This window comes from Ursus arctos, unplaced genomic scaffold (assembly GCF_023065955.2).
Source record: "Ursus arctos isolate Adak ecotype North America unplaced genomic scaffold, UrsArc2.0 scaffold_2, whole genome shotgun sequence".
NCBI classification, from domain to species: domain Eukaryota; kingdom Metazoa; phylum Chordata; class Mammalia; order Carnivora; family Ursidae; genus Ursus; species Ursus arctos.
This window is the reverse complement of record NW_026622874.1, coordinates 84,592,329-84,606,067: the sequence shown is the minus strand read 5'-3', so window position 1 is coordinate 84,606,067 and position 13,739 is coordinate 84,592,329. Positions and strand designations below refer to the sequence as shown.

The 13,739-nt window shown below is 44.2% G+C and overlaps 1 long non-coding RNA gene across 3 annotated transcripts in view; it reads left to right on the top strand.

The window, feature by feature from the left end:
• The window catches only part of LOC130544363 (uncharacterized), a 31,889-nt gene continuing 18,150 nt past the window's right edge, over window positions 1-13,739 (top strand). For all 3 annotated transcript variants that reach the window (XR_008960589.1, XR_008960588.1, XR_008960590.1), the window contains exon 1: window positions 1-317. This is a non-coding gene — a long non-coding RNA (uncharacterized LOC130544363). The remainder of the gene's footprint in view (window positions 318-13,739) is intronic.

Sequence of the window (13,739 nt, the reverse complement as noted above, 5' to 3'; positions counted from 1 at the left end):
TTGTCCAATCAGCGTCTGGGCAGAGTCGCCAATGAGCGGGAAGGTTGTCAGGGCAGCCGACGTATGCGGCGTCCCTAAGCCGCCTCAGCTGAGCGCGGTGGAACCAACCCCTCCTACCTTCTCCGAGGCTGGCTGGTTCCCCTGGCGCCTGCGGAACCCTCTTCCGTGTTCCCGGTGTGCGCAGCATCCCGGAACCTCCACGGACATGGCCAGTAGCCTGAGGACGCCCTCTTTCACCTCCTGTTCTTCCTCCTCGACAGACACAGACGACGACGACGGTGTGCGCGGCACTTGCAAAGATGCTTCTATGTGCAGAGGTGCCTGCGGAGCGCGGGGTCCCCGGGGGCGTCCCCGGGGGACTGGGGTTTGTGGGGGGGGGGAGGCGGGCCTGTGTCTCAGGAACACGCTTGTGCACTAGAAGGTAGCCGTCAAGTCGTGCGCCCCGGGTTTCACACGTGTGAAGTGCCCAGAGCGGGGCTTCATTCGTGGAGGTGATAATTACCTCACCTGTGCTGTGCGCCGGGCCTGGGGATGGCGTGAGTGGGACTCCGGCGCTGAACCAGGCAGACGGGGGCTTGGCCTTCTTGGGGCTAAAGTCTGTCTGCAAGACCGAGGAGAAGCAAATAAGTGCGGTGTTGATGGGGGAGGAGGAGTTCAGGTTCTCCCTCTTGAATAGGTTACTTTCCATTGGGGGTTGTCAGGATCCCCACTGCACCTGAGGTCGGGCCAGTCAAGGGGTGTGTGTGTGTGTGTGTGTGTGTGTGTGTGTGTGTGTGTGTGTAGGGGGGGCATGGTCTGCCTAGGAGCACGTAATATTGGTGTGCAGAGCCAGTACTTTTCAGAGCTCTTGCATGTTTGCCGCAAGAGTCTACATTCTTAGGGGTCTAGTGGGGCAGCGTTGTGAGCACAGATATGTGTGAGAAGTCGGAAAGCACGAGGCTGGAGTGTACTTCATTCATTGGTTCACTCAACAGAAATTGTTGAGAGTGTACTTTGTGGTTGACCCTTTCTTTTGGGTGGGTGGTGGGTATTCAGTGACGGGGAACACATGATAAATAGGACTGGCATGGTGCATGATGTAGTTACCACCTGGCTGGAAAAGACAGGAAGCAAATAATTACCCATGATATACATAATTACCGCTTTGCTTTGAGTGCTGAGAAATACAGTGTGCATTAGAGGTTGTAATTTAGGCGATATCATATAAGCTGAGAACAGACGGCTAAGAATAAACAGGGATGTGGGGGGGGGAGTGTTCCCTTAGAATAGGAGAGGAGTGTGAACTGTTAAAGGAATTGAGAGAATGTCCTTGAAGCTGGGGCCATGTAGGGACTGTAGGTTGGGGAAAGCCAATGTTTGGGGTTAAGACTTGCACTTTTTGTAGGTTCTTGGACACTAAGCGTAGTGATTGAAACATGGAGTCCAGAGCCAAGCTGATCCTAGCTCTGCCACTTATGAGCTGTGTTACTAAACCACTCTGCATCTCAGTTTCCTGATTTGAGAAATGGGGATGATGATAATCCCTCTTCACACATGATTGTGAAGATTAAATGATAGTTAACATTAATAAAACACTTAGAGCCATGTCTGGCATGTAGTAGGTGTTAGTGGTGGTTGATTCAAGAAATAGATGAATACATATCTAAGTATTGAAGACTTGGAGGCAGTGTGTGGTGAAATTTGTGAAGGCTAATGGCTTCCACCCAACTTCATTTCTTCTCCAGCATTCAGGTGCTGTTGACCACGTGTGTCACACTGTTGAATTAGAAATAATTTTTCTCATATTGACTGTTATTTGCTAAGAGAATCTGAAGTGCCATCGATGTGATCAGAGAGAGAGAATACTTTTCAGTACGATGTTACAATTAGGTTTATTTAAAATTTATTGGTACTATTGATTATTTAATATTTGTTGGTAACTGTTTTTGCAAAGTTGCTTACTTAAAAAAAAGTAAATTGACCGTAGAGTAATTCAGACACAGGATAAGGACAGAGAAGTAGTATAACTAGAGCTTGCCTTTTCTTGACTCTCCATGGGATAGTTTTGATAATTTCTCTGTTCTTCTCTTAGATTCCAGTGCCCCCCTGTGTCTGCAGACATCTCAACATTGTAAGGGAAGTTTGGGTTTGGAATTGCAGAGACTCTAGGCAGTTGTACCCAGCCCAGAGGGCAGATCAGCAGAGCCTGTGGGGCTTTTTAAAGAAAACACAAATGCTTAGGTCCTCCTCTAGACTCACTGAGTCAGAATCTTCTGGGATAGGTCTCAGGCTCTAAAGACCAGGCATGTGTGCCATCGGGATGCAATCCTTCAAGGTTTTTTTTTTTTTTGCACTGGGCTTTCCTTCATCGGAACAACATGCAACATGATTGGGAGATTACATAAATTAATGTTTGAGGACATTTTCCAGGGCTCTGTCCTTCAAGTTTTGTGATCTGCCTCTTCACTGTAGTGTGTTAAACCCTTAAGCCTTGTCAGAAAGTCATGTTATTAATAACGTAGGGATTCCTTGCATTACCTGGGGAAATCACTTTCTGCCTCAGTCCATTCTTTGGAATGGGGATTAGAATGGTAACCCACCTTTGGGATGTAAGGATGAAATGAGAAATAGGTCCAAGGCAGTTAGTACAGGATCCGGCACAGAGTGAAGCCTTCCATAAATTATTATTACTACTTCTGATTTCCCTCCACTATTTATTTATTTTACAGATTTTATTTATTCATTTATTTTAGAGAGAGAGCATGCATGGGCGGGGGCAGAAGAGGATGGAAGGGGGGGGGATCTTGAGCAGAATCCCCACTGAGTGTGGAACCCAACTTGGGGCTCAATCTCAGGACTTTCAGATGATGACCTGAGCCGAAATCAGAAGTTGGACACTGAACCAACTGGGCCACCTAGGCACCTCTTGATTTCCCTCTGTTCTGAATATTATTTGGTTGCAGTTATGGAGTCCTAGTTATGTCCTAGCTGTGGGTCAGGCTGGTGCCTGCCGCCCTAGGTTACAGTCATAAAACCCTTAAAAAATAACGTTAAGAAAGCCAGTTGGCCTCCCAGGACACCTAGGAGTCCCTCTAAAAACGGGAACCATCCTTTCCTACTGTGACAGTGGTCAGCATCCTCCAGAAAGGCCACTGGAAGCACACCTGTCCTTAAACACAGTGGGTTCGTTACTCATCCTGAGGCAAAACCCACATCATGGGGAACTGTGGGGCTGGTGAATAAGAAAGAGGGTGTTAGAAAGAACTTACAGGATTTGGACTTTGGGTGGATGTTTTGGGGAGTGTTCAAAGAAGCAGGTGTGCTTCAAAGAAGCACACAAAGCTGTGCTCTAGACTGCGTGCCGACTGGAGGTGAGACAGTTCTGGGATTGGGTAGCTCCATCAGTCTTTTCTAGAAGGAGGTATGAGTAGTGTGACAACTGGTGTCGTTCAGGAGGAAGGCACTTGCTGGTATCAGCTGGGAGAGAGGAATGATTGGTATTTTCTACCTGGCATGACAACCTGGTTTTTGTCTGTTTGGACAAGAGGAAGTGGTCCTTTTTTGTCTCCCTTCATCACCTTGGCTATGTCACGTTGTGCTGCTATTCTGCGAGATGGTTTGTGTCCAACAGGAGAACCACATGGCCTCCCTGTGAGCCCCAGGCCCGCTTCTACCAGCAGTGCAGCCTGGCTCAAGGTGCCAGGCGACCTCCTCGATGTCACCGCTGCTTTTCCTTCCTTCACAGTAGAGGAGGGAAGTCTTCAAAAGGCAAATAGGTGTTTGCCAGGTAGAAGAAACTAGCCTGGACATTGAAGCACAGGGTTGTGTCAGGGGCACAAGACACTGGGTCGAGGAGTGAGTAGCAACAAGAATTCTGGAGAAGTTGTCAGATAACGAAATGCGGGAGGTAGAAGGGTTTCAAGTGGGGGAGCTGACATTCTCTGCGTTTGCTTTAGACGGATCCCCAGCAGCCTTGTGGGAGATGCATTGGTGACCAAGGGAAAGTCAAGGGAAAGTCTGTTCCCCTTTCCTTTTCTGGCTCAGGGCCCTTCTCCTACCTGCTCTGTTGCAACAAGTCCTTCACGTCCAGCTCCCTGTCCCATCCACGTGCTCCTGCTCTGGCCAGGTGATTCTTTTGGAATCCCAGATCTTCTGTTACGTGTTCCTGGAAACCTTTTGATTCCCCATGAGCCGCAAGGTGAGAATCTGCACTGTGTGGCATGACTCACTTTGCTTTTCATGATCTTCTCACGGAACCGTGGGTCTCCCGCTGCCAACTGGAAATCTGCATTCCAATGTCTCATAATTATCTCAAACCCATTCTTTCCAAAAGTGTGCTTGAGATCCCCTTCCTGTATTTTCCTCATTGCCACTGCTACTCCCCAACTCCGTGAATGGGGCCACTGTGTCCTCCAGCTCCCACGTGCAAAAGGGAGGAGTCATCTTGGAACTCTGCTTTGACTTCCTCACCCCCTTATGCGATCATTCACCCAGACCTGTGACTTTATCTGCTAAAATATTTCTGGAATTTTGGGGCGCCTGGGTGGTGCAGTCGTTAAGCGTCTGCCTTCGGCTCAGGGTGTGATCCCAGAGTCCTGGGATCGAGCCCCACATCGGGCTCCCTGCTCTGCTGGGAGCCTTCTTCTTCCTCTCCCACTCCCCTGCTTGTGTTCCCTCTCTTCACTGGCTGTCTGTCTCTCTGTCAAATAAATAAAGTAAAATAAAATCTTTAAAAAAAATATTTCTGGAATCTACGTCCTTTTCTCCACCTCTGCTTCTTCCCTCTCAGTCCAAGTTACAGTCGTTTGTGGTCTGAGCCATGCTGCTAGTCTGCTCGCTGAGCTTCCAGGTGCTCCTGCCTCCCCCAAATCCCTGTCTCCCCCTGAAGCCAGAGGTTTGTGGAAGGCCCGTTCGATCATGTCACTGCCTAGTTTCCTGGCTTCTTGTTGCTGTTTGAGATAGACCCAGATGTTCCTTCTGTGTCTGCAAGGCTGCTCCGTCCTCCTTCTCCCGTCTTGCTTCCCCCTCGCCTTCCCTGCCCTACCCGATCTGGTCAGTCCTTCCAGTGTGCCCGCCGGCCTTGGGGCGGCTCGGCTGCTCCCGCTGCCCAAGATGCTTTTACCCCCACCCCCCTTGCCTCATGAGCTCTCATCTTCCCTTAGATGAATGCAGTCACTCCACAGTCTTTACTGAATGCCTGCTCAGTTGCCGGAGGCTCGGTTCTCATGTGGTTCCAGATGTGACCCAGACAGACCATGGTGGAGCTGTTAGCGAGCCTTTCTTCCAGAGAGAGAAGCGCCAGGGAACACAGAGGCAAGCAGTCCGGCGTGTCAGGGGTGCTGGATGCTGTAGGAGGGCTGGAAGGCTTTATCATCTGAGCTGGGATGGCCGGAGAAGCACCCTGAGGACAGCGTTGGGGAAAGCCTTGCAGGAGGTGAGGGAGTGAGCCCTGTGCGTGTCTGTGGGAACAGTGTCCCAGGCAGAGAAGGGGGAGTAGGAAGGCCTCCGTGGAGAGAGCTGGGCTGACTCGTTCCAGGAACGACGAGGCCAGAGTGAGGGAGAAGGAGGAGATAGCAGATGGGGTCTTAGGGACCTGGGGTGGTGGCCACTGGGGGATTTTGAAGTGAAGAGTGAGGTGACCTGACTTGGGTTTTATGGGATCACTTCAGCTTCTCTGTTGAGAACAGTGAGGGTGGAAGCAGGGAGATCAATTAGTCGGCTACTGGAATATTCCAAGACATGATGCTGCCGGCTTGGATCAGGATGGTAGGGGTGGAAGTGATGAACACAGACCAGGTTCTGGGTACATGTTGAAGAAAAAGCTGATGGGATGTGCTGACAGATTGGATGTGGGTGAGGCCGATGAGTGAAAGAAGGTCCCCAGCCTTCTGGCTCATGTTGGATGCGGCTCCCTCCAGCGGCCCCTGACACCTGCAGACAAGGTCCAGCCCATTATCTGTTCTCTATGTATCTTCTTCGTGGCAGTCAGCCCCATCGCAATGGAGACATCTTGTTTAATGTTTGTCTCCCCCGTGAGAATCATGGTGCCAAGAGGGACCGTGTGTGTCTCAGGGCCACGTGCCTTGTAGACCCCTAGGAAGTATTCCTCAGCCAGCAGAGTGACGAGGAACTGAATGTAGATGCTCAAGGTTCTATTTCCTGATGAGGACTCAAAATTGCCATGTTCTGTTTCCCTGGTTTTGAGTGGTCTGTGTGTTTTAGAAAGCAGGCCAGGGGCTGGAAGACTGAGATTCTATTGTGAGAATTCCAGAAGTTAACCTGATTTCAACTGCATCAAAAAAAGTCACTCTTGAGGTGCAAGTGGGTCAGAGGATCACCTCTTGGGAGAGGTAGCATTTTCTGGAAGGCTTAGCTAGGCCTTTCCAGCTCACTGATGGCATCTTCCTGGCTCTGCCCAGAGAGCAGGGCTGAACTTTTGATCTGAAATATTCTGATGGTGGGGATTGGTGCTTTCCCTCCCCAGAGAAGACATGTCAGTTTAGAATGAAAATATTCTGGTGAGGACAAATTGGCAGCCAAACGTGCTCATCGGGAAAGTCAAATAAATCATGGATTTTCTGGGTTTTTTGTCCCCTCACCCCATTTTTCCCATAAGGAACAAATCAAATTTTGGCAAATATTTGTGAAAAACAGTGGTCTGAGATCTAGAATACTAATTTTTTTTCTTTTAATGGTTAAGTTTTTTTTTAAGATTTAATGTTTAAGTAATCTCTACACACAGCATGGGGCTGGAAATCACAATTTTTTTTTTAAAGATTTTATTTATTTATTTGACAGATAGCCAGTGAGAGAGGGAACACAAGCAGGGGGAGTGGGAGAGGAAGAAGCAGGCTTCCAGAGGAAGAGCCTGATGTGGGGCTCGATCCCACAAGGGAGGGATCAGGCCCTGAGCCGAAGGCAGACGCTTAAGGACTGAGCCACCCAGGCGCCCCTGGAAATCACAATCCTGTCAAGAGTCACATGCTCTCCTGACTGAGCCAACCTGGCCCTCCTTAAGGATTAACTTTTTAAATGACAAAAGTAAATACATTTCTCCCACTCAGCCTAATTTGAATATACTGTGCATACAGTGTTTTTTGTGTTTTTTAATGGCCGAATTGTATTCCACAGTGTGGTTGTACTTTACGTGATGATTCTTCTGTTTGTCATTTGGGTGGCTATGATTTTGCTATTAAGATCGGGCTGTGATGAACATATTTTTGCATGTGTGTTTGAGTTTTCCGGTGAGATGGATTTCAGGGTAAGAGCTTCTGCAAAATGATCCTCAAGAGTGATTATGTCAGTTTCTGTTTTGACCTATGGTAAATAAGATGCTAATCACAGAGTATTTCTCAGTCTCTTAAATTTTTTGTCAACATGCGGGGGTGGGGGGGAAGATAATGCCTGTTTTAAATTTATATATATATATATATATATATATATATATGTTTCTGTTTTATATTTAAATCTAAATATATATTTATTATATATACATATTTATTTTGTATATGTGTTTAAATTTATATATATAAATATATATTTATACATATACAAATATATATTTTAAAGAGTTACTTGTTCACGAGTGAACACAGGGGAGGGCCAGAGGGAGAGGGAGAGAGACAATCTCAAGCAGATTCCACACTGAGCACAGAACCTGACTGGGGCTGGATCCCACAATCCCGAGATCATGACCTGAGTCAAAATCAAGAGTCAGATGCTTAACCGATTGAGCCACCCAAGTGCCCCTTAAATTTATATTTTTATAATCAGTAGTAAGACTGAGCATTTTTAGTTGGTCACTGTCAGTGATACTTTTTTCACATGAGCCTTCTCTCCTTATCATTTTCCTACTGGGTTGTTGTCTTTTTGTTTGGGTATTTATATTTTTATCATTGATTTGTAAGAACTTTTTATATGTAGGATAGTAGTCCTTTGCCTCTGTATTTGTTGCAGTATTTTCTCTCAAACTGTTGCCTTTCAGTTTAGCTTGTACCATACATTTCATGATACGTTTCATTCTGAATCTTTATGGTGCCAAATCTCACAGTCTAACTTTATGGCTTGTGGCTTTGGATAATGCTTTAAAAGACCATTTTCAATCACTACATTTTCTTTTAGCACTTTTATGGTTTGGGCTCCTACTGCTTAGACCATTCATCTATTTTTATTATTCTGTATGTTATAAGGTAGCAGTTTTGGTCCCTACAACATCTAGTGATGGTCTATATCCCCCATGGATTTGAAACATCACTTAGATACTAAATTGTTATATATATTTTAACACAGCCATGTGTCTGTCTTCTTCACTTCCAGTTGGAATTTGTTTTTTTTCATTTTGATGCATGAACATTTTGACTTGCAAAGTTACTTAGTTGTGAATTGATTGAGAGCTCCCACAGCTTGCTTCTCAGAATAAGAATAGGTTTGTACTAGGGAATAACACCCTTTTCTTAGTTCATTTGAGCAGCTATACTGCAGGAAGGAAGAAAAGAAAGGGACACTGACCAAAATGTGTGTAAGTCTGTGAAAGCAATAGCTTTTCAGGAAGCCTGTGGTGTAGACTTCAACATACATGTCATTGGCCAGAACTAAGCATGTGGCCCTACCTCTAGGTGCAGGAACGTGTGAGAGGGGAGAATTTCTCACAGGGCAGATTGATACCTTGAACAAAATTGGGGTCCTCTTAGTAAGGAAGAAGGGGTAGGTGGATATTGAAAGGGGAATTTGAAGGGTCAGCTACATCTCTCTTGGCTCTTTTTTTTTTTTTCCTTTATAATTTCCCTAGGTCGGGGTGCCTGGGTGGTTCAGTCGGATTGAATGGCTTAATCTCAGGGTTTGAGTTCAAGCCCCACGTTGGTCTCCATGCTGGGTGTGTAGCCTATTAAAAAAAAAGAGAGAAAAGAAAAAGAAAAAAATTACCTCAAGTATTCTTAAGAGACAGAGGTGAAAGGGAAGAAAGCAAATGGAGGTGGGAGGGCAGGGGAGAAAAGGAGATAATTTGTAAAATGAAATGCTCAGGTCTTATTATTCAGTTCGATGAGCATTTTAAGAAATGTATACAGTTGACTCTTGAACAACATGGGTTTGAATTGCATGGGTCCACTTCTCTGCAGATTTTTTGATAAATATAGTACAGTACTGTAAACATATTTTCTTTATGATTTTCACAATATTTTCTTTAGTGTAGTTTGTTGAAGGAATACAATATATAATACATCTAACATACAAAATATATGTGAATGGACTGTTTATGTTATCAGTAAGGCTTCTGGTCAACAGTAGGCAATTAGTAGTGAAGTTTTTGGGGAGTTGAAAGTTAAATGAAAATTTTTGACTGCACAGGTGTCAGCACCCTTAACCCCTGTGTTGTTCAAGTGTCAAGTGTATATCTGTGCCCCACCACCAAAACCAAATATGAACTGTATATGAAACTCCAGAAGTTTCCTTTGTATCTCTTTCTAGTTAGGCTCTTTACCTCCACTGGTCATTTTCTGATTTCAGAATCTGTGGTAGATTAGATTTGCCTTATCTTGTAGGTCGTGTAAATGGAATTGAATGGTATGTATTCTTCTGTCTTCTTCCACTCAGTGTGTTCTTTGAGATTTATCCATGTTGTGTTCACTTATCAAAGATAAACAAAGCCAGATCCTAGTTTAAGTGGTGAGGACAGATTTTAATCAGCAATAACTCCTGCAATCAGGAAAAGAGTCCAGCATGAATTCAACTCAAACTCAGTTTGTACAGAGGGCATTTTAAAGAGAGAATGAGGGAGTAAGGCCAGGTATGAATAAAGTCAGAGAAGTAAAAGATTACAAAAAGTGAGAAAGGCGTTGTTCCATGTGAAACCACCTGCATTTACTCACTGGGAGACAGGAGCCAGACTTTTCAGTGTTGGCTGAGCAAACAGTAGATGCCTTGAGTTTTCTCAGTCATGGACTAAGGGGGACTGGCGTTGTCCTAGGGCTGGGGTCTTGAGCTGTTAGAAACTATGTTAGTGTTTGGCCCAGTCTGCATATGATAAGCCAAGGTTGAGGCCTTGTCGAGAAGGGGGTTCAGAGGAATCTGGCTAGAGTTTGGTCAAGGAGAGAGTCTTTGTCAGTGTAAAATAGTTTGTTCCTTTGTATGTAGTGTGCCTATACCACAATTTGTTCATCTGTTCAACTGATGATTAGACATTTTGTTGTTTCCAATAATTTGGTCATTATGAATAGGCTATAATAAACATTCTTATAGAAGTCTTAGATTTCTCTCAAAATTGCTTCATGGGATTGCTTAGTCACAGGGTGGGGATATATTGAACTGCTAGACTAATTTCCAGAGTGGTTTATCAGTTTACACTTCCCACCAGCAATATAGTAACACCCCAGTTGCTCAGCATCCTCGTTGACATTCTGTGCTGTCAGTGAGGGTGAGATAGCATCTCATTATGGTTTCACATTACATTTCCCTGGTGACAAATGATCTTAGGCACCTTTTTGTGTGTTTATTGGGCATTCGTACATCTTTTGTGAACTGTCAGTTCAAGTCTTTTGCCCATTTTTGCTGTTCCTGTTGTTTTTGGTTTTGACTTATTGGAATTTATGATATATTCTGAATAGGAATTCTTTGTCACGTAGATGTATTGTAAATATACATGTATAAGAAAATGAAAATTTAAAATATTTACAGTAGCATCAAAAAATGTAAAGTGGGGGTGCCTGGGTGGCACAGCGGTTAAGCGTCTGCCTTCGGCTCGGGGCGTGATCCCGGCGTCTGGGATCGAGCCCCACATCAGGCTCCTCCGCTATGAGCCTGCTTCTTCCTCTCCCACTCCCCCTGCTTGTGTTCCCTCTCTCGCTAGCTGTCTCTGTCTCTGTCGAATAAATAAATAAAATCTTTAAAAAAAAATGTAAAGTTTTTGGGGTGACTGGGTGGCTCAGTCGATGAATCATGTGACTTTTGATCTCAGCTCAGGTCTTGAACTCAGGGTTGTGAGTTCAAGGCCTGCATTGGTCTCCATGCTGGGTGTGGAACCTACTTAGAAAACGAAAACAACAGCAGAAAACCAAACTGGCTAGGAATAAGTCTCAAGAAAGACATGAAACACCTTTACACAGAAAAAATAAAACATTGTTGGGAAGAATTCAAGAAGACTGAAATAAATGGGAGATATGCTTTGTTTATGCATCGGAAGATTTGCTGTCATCAGGATTTCTGTTCTCCACCACTTGATTCATGCAAACAATGCAATCCCAGTCAAACTTGTAGCCATCTTTTTTAGAAGAAATGACCAGATTGATTCTAAAATGTATATGGAAAGGCAAAGGGTCTGGAATAGCCAAAATAGTCTTCAAAAGAACACAGTTGAAGAATGCTTATTCCTGCTGAATTTTAAGACTTATAGCAAAGCCACAGTAATCAAAGTCTTCGGCATAAAGATAGATCAATGAACAGAATAGAGAGTCCAAAAATAGACCAAACACAAGTACTGTTGATTGATTTTTGCCCAGAGTGTCAAGTCAGTTCAGTGAGGGAAAGGAAGTCTTTTTAATGAATTATTCTGTTTGAACTGGATATTCAGGTGGAAAGAAAATGGAGCTTGACCCGTACCTTGTTCTGACACACACACATTAATTTGGAATGGATCCTAAACCTAAATATAAAAGCTGAACCAGGGGGCGCCTGGGTGGCTCAGTCACTTGAGTCCAACTCTTGATTTTGGCTCAGGTCATGATCTCAGGGTCATGAGATCAAGCCCCGTGTCGAATCAAGCCCTGTGTCAGCCTCCACACTCAGTGAGGAGTCTGCTTGAGATTCTTTACTTTTGGCCCTTCCCCTGTGCACACTCTCTCTATCAAATAAATCTTGAAAAACAGAAAAGCTAGAACCATAAAACTTTTGTATGAAAACATGGGAGAGTATCTTGATGACCTTGGGGTAGGCAAATGTTTTGTATACAGAACATAAAAAGCACTAATTACAAAGGAAAAATAGATACACTAAGAACATGAGCAGGCAAGACAGGCTGGGAGAAAATATTCAGAATACATGTTCTTAAGTGTTTTATTTTTTCCAGAAGTATGTTAGCATTATTCAGGTCCATGGTATCCTATTATTCTATTCTGTATTAACTGTTTTTTTTTATTGTTTGTTTGTTTAAGTCAGGTATGAGACATTGTACCGCGGAACTTTCTGATTGACTTCTCCTTATTTCACCCTCTTGTGAATGTTGGTTCATTTTCCATTAACGTCTTGCCCACTATTCAGGGACTCCTTACAACAGAGAGAGTAGATTTTATATCCTGTTAATCCTTGTGAAGTAATTGGCTGTTAGATGAAGCCAGAAGGCAATCCCAGTAGCTTCCATTGGGAGGAAACGTTAGCCTATGAGTCTTAGTTAATTGAGGCACAGCGTTGTTTTTTCTTTTCAATATTTTATTTATTTATTTATTTATTTATTTATTTATTTATTTATTTGAGAGAGACACAGAGACAGAAAGACAGAGTGGGCGGGAAGGAGAGAGGGAGAGGGACAAGCAGAGTCTGCACTGAGCTTGGAGCCTGAACACTGAGATCATGACCTGAGCTGAAATCAAGAGTCGGACACTCAATTGACTGAGCCATCCAGGCGCCCGTTTTGTTTTTTTTCTTAATTTTTTTTTAGTATGTTATGTTAGTCACCATACAGTACATCCCTGGTTTCTGATGTAAAGTTCGATGATTCATTAGTTGCGTATAACACCCAGTGCACCATGCTATACGTGCCCTCCTTACTACCCATCACCAGTCTATCCCATTCCCCCACCCCCTCCCCTCTGAAGCCCTCAGTTTGTTTCTCATAGTCCATAGTCTCTCATGCTTGATTCCCCCTTCTGATTACCCCTCTTTTTTTATCCCTTTCTTCCCCTACCGATCTTCCTAGTTCTTCTATTCCATAGATGAGAGAAATCATGATAATTGTCTTTCTCTGCTTGACTTATTTCACTTAGCATTATCTCCTCCAGTGCCGTCCATGTTGCAGCAAATGTTGAGAACTCGTTCTTTCTGATAGCTGAGTAATATTCCATTGTATATATGGACCACAACTTCTTAATCCAGTCATCTGTTGAAGGACATCTCGGTTCCTTCCATGATTTAGCTATTGTGGACAATGTTGCTGTGAACATTGGGGTGCATATGGCCCTTCTCTTCACTACTTCTGTATCTTTGTGGTAAATACCCAGTAGTGCAATGGCTGGGTCATAGGGTAGCTCAATTTTTAACTTTCTAAGGGACCTCCACACTGTTTTCCAGAGTGGCTGTACCAACTTGCATTCCCACCAGCAATGTAGGAGGGATCCCCTTTCTCCACATCCTCTCCAGCAATTGTTGTTTCTTGCCTTGTCAATTTTTGCTATTCTCACTGGCATAAGGTGGTATCTTAGTGTGGTTTTGATTTGAATTTCCCTGATGGCTAATGATTTTGAACATTTTTTCATGTGTCTGTTAGCCATTTGTATGTCATCATTGGAAAAGTGTCTGTTCATATCTTCTGCCCATTTTGTGATTTGTTTATTTGTTTCTCGCGTATTGAGTTTGAGAAGTTCTTTGTAGATCTTGGATACCAGTCTTTTATCTGTAGCGCCATTTGCAAATATATTCTCCCATTCCGTGGGCTGCCTCTTAGTTTTTTTGACTGTTTCCTTGGCTGTGCAGAAGCTTTTTATCTTGATGAAGCCCCACAAGTTCATTTTATCTTTTGTTTCTCTTGTCTTCCGAGGTGTGTCACGAAAAAGGTT